Source organism: Orycteropus afer, unplaced genomic scaffold (assembly GCF_000298275.1).
Source record: "Orycteropus afer afer isolate SDZICR_OR568_19922 unplaced genomic scaffold, OryAfe1.0 scaffold00368, whole genome shotgun sequence".
Classification (NCBI taxonomy): Eukaryota; Metazoa; Chordata; class Mammalia; order Tubulidentata; family Orycteropodidae; genus Orycteropus; species Orycteropus afer.
In genome coordinates, this window is record NW_006921955.1 from 2,027,266 (window position 1) to 2,038,321 (window position 11,056).

At 41.6% G+C, this 11,056-nt stretch overlaps 1 pseudogene; it reads right to left on the bottom strand.

The window, feature by feature from the left end:
- Positions 1-1,164: 1,164 nt before the first annotated feature.
- Positions 1,165-1,700, bottom strand: LOC103207415 (annotated as a pseudogene).
- Between the last annotated feature and the right edge of the window lie 9,356 nt (positions 1,701-11,056).

An 11,056-nucleotide genomic window follows, 5' to 3' on the forward strand; every position in this document is an offset into this window, starting at 1 on the left:
ATTGGTTGTTTAGTAGTATGTTATTTAGGTTCCATGTTTCTGTGTTTGCATTCTTCTTTGTATTATTTTATAGTTCATTCCCTTATGATTAAAGACAATACTTTGTATCATTTCAATCTTTTAAAATTTTTTGAGGCTTGTTTTGTGACTTAGCATATAGCCAGTCCTGGAAAATGACCCATGTGCACTAGAGAAGAATGTGTATTTTTCAGGTGTGAGGTGCAGAGCTCTAGATATGTCCATTAGATCTAATTGGTTTATTGTTATTGTTCAGGTCCTCTATTTCCTTGCTGAGCTTCTTTCTGGGAGTCTGCCAGTGGAACTTTTAAAGAAGTCCTTTGTGATAGGCCAAAAGAGACAGTAAGTGATGAAGAAGTGATAAGGAGGGAGAATTAATGTGGAGTAGTAGGAATATCAAGAGCCCCTGGATGGCACAGTTAAGTGTTCGATGACTAGCCAGATGTTTGGTTGTTCAAACCCACTCAGAGACGTCTTGGAAGATAGGTTTCTGAAAGATCACAGCCTTGAAAACGCTATGGAACAGTTCTACTCTGGACACACGGGGTCATCATGAATCAGAATCAACTTAACAGCAACTAACAGCAGCAGCAGCAGGAATATCAGGCCAAACAAAGGTGAGGAGGTGGCATCTGTTTCGGGTGGGCCTTTGAAAGGCAGAAATCAAGGGCCTTCCTAGGGGAGGATACAACGATCCCCAGGCAGGGGTTTAAGATGCAGGCACTGAAGGGGGCTTGGATATTGTCCTCTACTTACCTCTTTTAGCAAGACTCACCCTTCACCTGTCTACAGCAGGGCACCCTGCACATGGGGTCAAAGAAGAAAATCTCATACTCTTTAGCAGTGAAAGAAAAGGAGTTTTATTATGGAATAATGCAGCTCAAGCTGGGCAGCACAAAGTAAAATTACAACTTGCTCATGGCCATTCTACAGCCTGGCAGCACTCTTAGTTGGCTCCCATGTCTGCAGCCTGGTCTCACAAACACAGGGCCCAGGGTCCAGGCAGAGGGGGGAAGTGGGAGGGGTTGAAAGTTTTGTGAGGGCCATAGAGGGGTTGAAAGTTTTGTGAAGGCCCCTCCCCAGGATCATGGTGGTCTCAGGTGGGCAAAGGTGGTCAGGGTCCTTCCCTGCTTGTCAGCCACTCAACTACTTCAGTAAGGCATCCAGTTGGTCCTCATTCTTGATGGCCCCAAATGTATCCACCACATCCCCATTCTTGATGCCCAGCATAGTGGGCACAGAAAACTCTTTATATATAATGGTGAGATCTGTGTGATCATCATGACCTTCCTGTGCTACTTGGCCACTATCTTCTCTAACTTTGATCCCAGAATTTTGCAAGGGCCACACCACTATTCATGGAAATCCACAACCACTGGTGTTTCACTGTTGACAACTTGGTCTTGAAAGTCAGGCTGATCCTAGATGTTAGAAGTTGTGATACAGACTCTGGTGGTATGTATTTTCTGGGTTGGGCTGGGTGTTGCTGCCATGCCACTGTGATAGCACTGTGGGATCTGCAGGGCTTCAGAAGTTAGGAGTACACACTGTCCCTGAGGGAGCCTCCTGGAAATGACCAAGGCCAGAAACCTCCTCAGCAGAAGTCCCTGAGCTATCTCCCTGCAGCAGGAGTGGAGAGATGCAGTCTGGCCCTTTTCACCCATCAGTTGCACTGCTGCCATCTCTAAGGAGTCAGAGGTTTTAATGCATAGAGAACAAAGTAAAGGTAAGGGATTAGATAAGATCAGCTTCCAGTGTTAGAGTCCTTTGAAATATAAAGTTCGGTCATCTGGCTAAGAGAGAGTGGGTTACCACCTAGATGTGTGAACTGCCAGTTCAGTTATACACAAATCATTTACACCCTGACACATTTTTCCAGTAAAAAACTGTTTATATTCTGAATTTTTGGTTCTGGGAATGCATGCTGACCCACCATTCTTATGTCGTGACATAGAATGTCTCCATGGAAATTTTCCATCTAACATGGTGTCCTGTGGGATGGCCCACTGCCAATGGCACTCTGGAGCCTGAGAGAAAAGATGGAGACAGTAAACCTGGAGTCTAGCTCAACTGTAATTGGGCTCAGCCTTCACTGGAGCATTGATGAGCTGGGAAGGGATCCACTTGTAAAGAACCCATGGAGCTCCCTGGGCAGCAATGAGTGTCCATGGCCCCAGCTTTGAGAACAGAGACCCCCAGGATGTGAGTACGGCTGGGACGTAATGGGAAAGGGCTAGCCCTGAGCTAGGTCCAAGAAGACTGGCAGGGAAAAGCATGACGGAGAAAGGGGTATAAAAGAGGCAATCCAGAAGGTTAGCCTGGAGCCCCAGGAGAGGAGAGGGAAAGGACAGGGCTGGTAGGTGGGCCCCTCACCATTTCCCCACCCCCCCACCCCAAGGCTTAACAGGGTGAAGGTGAGTTCTTATGAAACCCCAGGGAATCCATGTTGTGTAAAACGAGACAACGGGAATAGTGATGGAACAGCTTGGGAGGTTCCTTGACTACTACAATCCGGCTGTGTTGACACTGCATGAAGTACAAAATTGAGCTGGATCATGAGGGAGTGGCCTGGTTAGTGGTACTCACCGCTCCCTCTGAGAGAGGATGGGCAGGAATGAGCAGTCACGGAATGAATGTGTAGCAGTGGTATCAGTAGGGCTGCTGTCAGTGCAGTAATTCATTGACCTCTTCCAATACCAGAGCATACAGAATCCTTAATAATGTTTATCATCAATTTTAATCATAGAATTTTATGTAATAAATATAGCTGTAAATTATGTAAATTAATATTTCTTAGGGTATACAAATAGTAATAAAATTGTTTTATAAAATCTTTCTATATTGAACTATAATATTAATTATAACATTATTAATAATTGAATGGAAGACTTTTTCAATTTTTCTCCTCCTTCTTTAATTACTATTTCATCCTCAAAAAAGTTATTGATACACGTTCACAAATAAATACTTACCACAATATTATAGCTAAAACCACAAGAAAATTTGACAAAATCAGCAACCATAAAAACATTGGCAGCAATGCAAACAAGAGTGTCCTTGTAATTGTGTACAGATGAAAGTGGGTTATAACGACAGTCTTGACTGGAAGCACATTGTTGTTAGGTGCCATCAAGTTTGCTCCAACTCACAGTGACCCTATGCATAACAGAATGAAACACTGCCAGGTCCTTCTCCATCCTCACAATCCCTGCTATGCTTGAGCCCATCATTGTAGCCACTGTGTCAATCCATCTGGTTGACCTTCTACGTTACCAAGCATGATATACTTCTCCAAGGATTGGTCCCTTCAGATAACATGACCAAAACAGGTAAGACAAAGTCGGGCCATTCTCACTTCTAAGGAGCATCCCAGCTGCACTTCTTCCAGGACAGATTTGTTCATTTTTCTGTAAGTCCATGGTATTTCCAGTCTTTTTTGCCAGCACCACAATTCAAAACTATCAACTCTTTTTCTATCTTCCTTATTCATTGCCCGGCTTTCACATGCATATGAGGCAACTGAAAATACCATGGCTTAAGTTAAGTGCACCTTAGTCTTCAAAGTGACATCTTTGCTCTTCAACACTTGAAAGAGGTCTTTTGTAGCAGATTTACTCAGTGCAATATGAAATTTGATTTCCTGACTGCTGTTTCCATGGCTGTTGATTGTGGATCTCAATAAAATGAGATCCCTGACAACTTCAATCTTTTCTCCATTTATCATGATATTGCTTATTGATCCAGTTGTGAGGATTTTTGTTTTATGTTGAGGTTTAATGCATACTGAAGATGTCATCTTTGATCTTCATCAGTAAGTACTTTAAGTCATCTTCACTTTCAGCAAGTAAGGTTGTGTCATCTGTGTATCACAGGTTGTTCATGAGTCTTCTCCAATCCTGATGCTGGATTCTTCTTCATATAATCCAGCTTCTCAGATTATTCTCTCAGCATACAGATTGAGTAAGTATGGTGAATCATGACCATAGCTTTGTCTCCAGGTTGTCCAAAGGCTGACATCCTGGTGTGTGTGTGTGTGTGTGTGTGTGTGTAAAATCCATGGGAATCATAAGCTCTTCAAAAAGAGTTGGCCCTACATCTGACAATTATGCAGCTTCCGCAAGGCTGATAGGCTACACGGTAGAGGACTCCTGGTGCCCAGGCTGGGGGCTATCCACTGCTGCCTTCTGTTAATGAATTGTCTGAGCATAGATGGTAATGTGAATTCTGGCTCTCCCTTGGAGTTGCGGGTGAACTCTCATGTAGTTGTGATTTGGGTGGCTCCTTAAGTAAGTGGTCTGTTAGCTAGAAGTTGTAATTTGTACAAACCTGAACTTTTCTGTCTTCTTTTGAGAATGTGTGTGTGCATTTGTTAGTAGAACATTGCCTTAAATGAAATTAATTAAAGTGTATTTTGCTTTGGAATGTCTTAGCTAATTCCAAGCCACCCCAAAGATAAAAGGCGTCACCTTATGTCAGTCTGGAAGTCATCCACAACTGCAAAAAAGTGCCGTGGGGGGACTCAGGCCACCGCCAGTGACACAGGCTGTGGGGCCATCTCAGACCTCTACTTTCTTTAACACTCTTTCATTCTTTAGTAACACATATATGCACACCAACATACACAAAATATAAGTAGTAATAAATGCACACTGCCTAGCTTAAGAAAAAATGTCCCCAAGTTTAGAGTCACTTGGCCCACAGGCTCAGGACCATGGTCATGGGGGACATCAGGCTCAACTGACATAACATATTACACAAAAACATTGTTCTGTAGCCTACTATTGTGAGAAGCGATTGGGGTCTTAAAAGTTTGCAAGTGGCCATCTATGATGCAACAACTGGTCTCTCCTCCTCTGGAGTAAAGAAGAATGAAGAAAATCAAATACACACGGAAACAATTAGTTCAAGGGACTAGTGGACCATGCAAACCTCAGCCTACATGACCCTGAGACCAGAACTAGATGACGCCCGGCTGCCACTCTCAACCACTCAGGAAGGGATCAGGGTAGGAGATCCTGAATAAAGTGGGAGAAAAATGTGGAACAAAACTTAAAATCATAAAAAGACCAGGCTTACTGGTCTGAAAGAGACTGATAAAACTCCTGAGAATATGGCCCCTAGTCATTCTTTGAGTCTGGAATTGAGTTCATTCCCACTGCATCCAGCCAAACAGACAGGCATATACAGTGAATTTTTACACCAGTAGGTACACCCCTTAGAACAATCAACCACAGATCAGAAGGCAGTATTTGCACAGGGTGATGGCTCAGAGGGCAGGAATGCATCATAAAGGAAGACACAGGGAAAAGGTAACCACAGGGAGGAAGTGGGATTGCAATCAATGTCATGAAATAAAATGTGTATGAACTAATGTATGGAAAATAAATTTGCTTTGTAAACTTTCACTCAAATCACAATTAAAAAAAAAAAAAATCCCTACATTTAGAAGCCTTTACTGTGCCTCTCCCAAACTACTCTGCTCCGATGGCCCTGTGCAGACTTTTGTTATCAACTTTATAGTACTCATTCCCTTGCTTAATATTACCACCATATATGTATCCTGAACAGTATTGTTTAATTGTACGTACTTATACTTTATATAGAAACTCTGTTGGCACAGCGCCTAAGGCATTTGACTACTAACCAAAAGGCTGAAAGTTCAAATCCACCAGCCACTCCTTGAAAAGAAAATTGGGTAATCTATTTCCGTAGAGATACTGCCTCAGAAACCCACAGAAGGGTTGCTATGAGTCAGACCCAACTCTATGGCAGCGAGTTGGTTTTGTTGTTATACTTTATATAAACGATATCACTGTTGGGAGTTCTGATGGGTTGTTAGTGTATTCTACAGCAACTTGACTTTTTATTCAAAGTTGTATTTGTCAGACTGAGTTGGGTTGATGTATATAGCTGCTGTTCGTTTTCATAGCTGTATAGTATTCCCTAGCTCAAATTTACTTCCCGTTAATGATCATTTAGGTCTTTTCCACTTTTTGTTATCACAAAAAGGACTGCTACGAACATACTTGCACCTGTCATCTAGCACACACCTGCAGCAATTTCTCTAGGAGCAAGAGTGCTCTAGGTCATAGGATGTAGGAAGCTTCACCTTTACTAATGTCATGTCACTCTCCCAAGTGATTGTACCAGTTTCCACTCCCACAAGCAGTTTGTGAGTTCCTGTGGCTCCATATCCCATCAATAATAGGTATTTTTATATTTTCAAGTGTTTGCTAATCTAGGTGATTTTTAAAACTTAACTTTATTAAAATATATATACAAGAAAATACAAGTATTGGAAGTATACAGTTAGATGTTTGGATAAATGTATATACACTTGTGTAACCACTACTTCAATAGAAAATACAGAATAGTTCATTAACCCCAAAAAATCCTCCTGAGCTCTTTGTAGTCAGTCCCCACACCCAGTCCCAGCTAACACTGATCTGCTTTCTGTAAGGGTAGATTAATTTTGCTTTATGTTTCTTTCATTCTGCATGTTTCAGAGATTCATCAATGTTTGTACCAATAGTTTGTGCCTTTCTACTTGAGTAGTTTTAATATATGGACGCAGCACAATTTATCCAGCCTCCTGTTGATGGACATTTGGGTTGTTTCCAGTTTTGGCTATTTAAACCAAAGCTGTTAAGAACATTCACGTACAGATATAAGTTTTCATTCCGCCTGGGTAAATATCTAGGAGTGAAATTGCTGAGTTGTATGGTAAGTGCATGTTTAACTATGTCAGAAACTGTCAAACTATTCTGTAAAGTGGTTGAATGATTTTATATTTTCACCAACAGTAGATTGCTAAGTTGCTTTGCATCTTTGTCACCATGAGTCAGAATTGACTCTATGGCAACTGGTTTGGGTTGTGCTGTCTGCCCCACCCCCCCTTAGTGGCTGTGTAGTAATCTCGTTGCAGTTTTAATTTGCATTTCTTTGTTAATTTAGGATGTAGTATACTTTGTGGTATTTAACATAATCTCTAGTTGTGAAGCATCAAGCCTTTTGCCTTTAATAGGCAAATTGTGTGTATGTAGTCTGTCTTTTTGTTGTGAGAGTCCTTTCTTCTGGATTCAAATCCTTTTCCTGATATATTTACTTACCTATATACATATTTACATAAGAAAAAACTATTGTCATTAAGTTGATTCTGATACATAGTAGTTTGAACCCACTCAGAAGTGCCTTAGAAGACAGGTCTGGAGATATACTTCCAAAAAGTCACACAGCCTTGGAAACCCTATGGAGCAGTTCTACTCCGCACAAATGGGATACCATGAGCAGAAACTGACTCCACACCAACTAACAACAACAATATATAACAGAGAGAAATACATATAAATAAAATAATTTTCTTCTCTTCCAGTCATCTTTTAATGGTAAATTTTACTGAAGGACCCCTCATGGTTAAGCACTCAGCTGCTACCCAAAAGATAGTGGCCGAAACCCACCAGCTGCTCCTCAGGAGAAAGATGTGGCAGTCTACTTTCATAAAAATTTATAGCCTTGGAAACTCTGTTGTGCAGTTCTACTCTGTCCTATTTGGTTGCTATGAGTTGGAATCGACTCAATAGCAATGTTGTTGTTATGTACCATCAAGTCGGACCCAACTCATAGTGACCCCTCCTTGGGTTTCCGAGGCAGTATCACTATGGAAGTAGATTGCCCAACCTTCCTTCCGAGAAGTGGCTGGTGTGTTTGAACCGCCAGCCTTCTGGCTGGCAGTCAAGCACCTTAGGCACTAGGCTACCAGAGCTCCTCAATAGCAATGGGTATGTTTCATTGAGCAGAGTTTTTAATTTTGATGAAGTTCAATTTATCAAGTTTTTCTTTTAAGAGTTCTGTCTTTTGTGTTCTAAGAAACTGTCACCTGTCTTAAGTTCATGAAACTATTTTATGTAATGTTCTAGAAGATTTGTAGTTTTAGCTTTCACATTTAAGTCTATGATCCATCTCAAATCTGTGTATGATGTGAGGTGGGAGACAAGATTCATTTTTTTTCCTGTATGGATACCATTTATTAAATAACATTCTTTTCCACTAATGAATTGCTTTGGCGCCTGTTGTCCATGTGTATACATCCATTTCTGGACTCTGCTTTGTTCTATGGATCTGTATGTCTATCTTTATGCCAAAACTATGCTATCTTGATTGCTGAAATTTTGTAGTTAAGTCTTGAAATCTGATAGTATATGTCCTTCAATTTTGTTCTTCAAGATTGTTTTCCTATTCAGTATCCTTTCACCTCTATATAAATTAAAGTCAGCTTGCCAATTTTTACAGTATCCTATAGGATATCAGTTTTGTCTTGTTCTGTTTTAGTATAGGAAAACAAATGAAAAAGGAATATAAGAATATAATTAGAAATGTCAAGGTAAAAGGTACAAACTAGCCCACATACAAAAGGAGCCTGTGCTGACAGTTTCTCATGTTTTCTTTACAGTCTTTTTTCTATATGAAAAACGGTGGAAGTAGTAATAGGGACCACACCTGTCTAGCTTTGGTGGGGGCGGATAATGCAAATCAGTATCAGGAAAAGGCTGATTCCTATGAGGTAGTAGTCAGATATACCTCCACTCTCCAACATTTTTTTTTACCATTTCTGACACTAGCTGTCCTTCCCATGGCACTCTTTACATCTCTTCTGGGTTCCATATCCACTGCAATGGCCACACAGAACCACAGACCATACTTACAGTTAAGTGCTTTATTAAAAAACAAAACAAAACAGGGTACAACTCAGGATCAGATCAGGAAGCATGTAGGCAAAGTCTCCCTTCTCAGTGCAAGACAGCTCTCTCAGTCCTTTTTTAAAAAAAAAAAAAAAAAAAAAAAATTTTTATTGTGATTTGGGTGAAAGTTTACAGAGCAAATTCATTTTTCCATACAGCAGTTCATACGCATCTTATTTCATGACATTGACAGCAATTCCCACAATGTAACAGCTCTCTTCCCACTTCCTCCCTGTAGTTACTTCTTCCCTGTGTCCTTCCCTCCCCTGCACTCCAGGCCCGAGAGCTGTCTCCCTGTGCAAACACTGCTCATCTGTCCCCATAATTGATTGCTCCAAGAAGTGTATCCACCTGATGTAAATGTTCACCCCATATGCCTATCCATTGTTTTGGGGGAAGCCACAGGAGTGAGTTCAGTTCCAGACTTATAGGGTAGCTAGGGGCCAGGGTGTCAGGGATCTCACTGGGCTCTATCTGACCAGCAAACTTTTTTTTTTTTTTTTTTTATGATTTTGAGTTTTGTTCCATGTTGTTTTCCAACTCTATCCAGGATCTCTTGCACCAATTCTCCTCCAAGTGGTTGACAGTGGTAGCCAAGCACCATTTAGTTCTTCTGGTTTCATGGTCACATAGGCTGAGGACTACATAGTCTACCAGTCCCTTGGACTAATTGTTTCCATGCATCTTTGGTTTTTTTCATTCTTCTTTGTGAGGACTGCATAGTCTACCAGTCTCTTGGACTAATTGTTTCCATGTATTTTTGGTTTTCTTCCTTCTTCCTTGCCCTGGATGAGAAGAGACCCATTGTTGCATCTAGATAGCCGGATGGAAGCTTTTGAGACCCCAGTGGCTACTCACCGAAGTAGTATGTGGAAGAATGTTTTTATGTAGGACGTTATGCCAATTGTCTCTCAGCTCTTTACAACCATGAGAGCCTCATCTCAGGTCCCTCAGGACAGGCCTTCTCTCAGACCCCTGAGGACAAGCTCCTCTTGTCATGCTCAGGAAAGGCTCCTTGGCCCTGGCTTCTGTCACCACTGATTCTGCTGCTGGGACTCTCTGGGCCTCTTGCTTCCTTCAGTGTTATAGCACTTGACTTGTGTTACAGCTCTTTTAAGGGGTTACTTGACTCCTCTTTCTCTCTCTGCTTCTTCTTTCTTCTGTCTTCCTTCTGCTTCTCTTACTGCTTCTCTGTCTGAAAAACCTCTGTGGGGTTGTCTGCTTATATGCCACAGTCCTCATCAATTTCAAGGCATGACCCTCCCAACAGGGCCATTAACTCTTCAGTAGGCCACAGACACTTCATTTGCACGGGTCTGTTGACCACTTCCTCCTGCAAGGTGCATATCAATCATAGGACAGGATGCAGGCTGTTATTAGGTGCTATTGTGTTGGCTCTGACTCATAGCAACACTATGTACAGCAGAACAAAACACTGCCTGTTCCTGTGTAAGCCTCACAATTCTTGGTATACCTTAAGCCCATGATTGCAGCTGTTGTGTCAATCCATCTTGTTGAGGTCTTCCCCTTTTTCGCTGACCCTCCACTTTACCAAGCATGATATCTTTCTCCAGGGAATGGTCCCTTCTGAAAACATGACCAAAGTAGGTGAGATGAAGTCTGGCCATTCTTGATTCCAAGAAGCATTCCAGCTGCACTTATCCAGGACAGATTTGTTAGTTCTTCTGGCAGTCCATGGCACTTTTCAGTATTCTTCACTAATTGTTGTTGTTGTTGTTTGCCATCGAGTCGGCCCCGACTCATAGCGACCCCTCCTTGGGTTTCCGAGACAGTATCATTACGGAAGTAGGAATGCCCAACCTTCCTTCCAAGGAGTGGCTGGTGGGTTTGAACCGCCAGCCTTCTGGTTAGCAGTCAAGTGCCTTAGCCACTATGCTACCAGAGCTCTGATTCTTCACTAATACCACAACTTAAAAGCATCAACTCTTCTATCTTCCTTATTCATGACCCAGCTTTCACATGCATATGAGGCTATTGAAAATCCCATGCCTTGGGTTAGGCCCAGTTTAGTCTTCAAAGAGACATCTTTGTTATTTAGCACTTTAAGAAGGTCATTTGCAACAGATTTACCCAGTGCAATACATCATTTGATTACTTTTTTGTTTTTTTTCAGCTTTATCATTTTTATTTTTTTTTAATTGTGATTTGGGTGAAGATTTACAGAGCAAATTCACTTTCCATACAGCAGTTCACGTAGACTTTGTCTCATGACATTGACCACAGTTTACCACAATGCTACAGCTCCCCTCCCACTTCCTCCCCATAGTTACCTCTTCCCA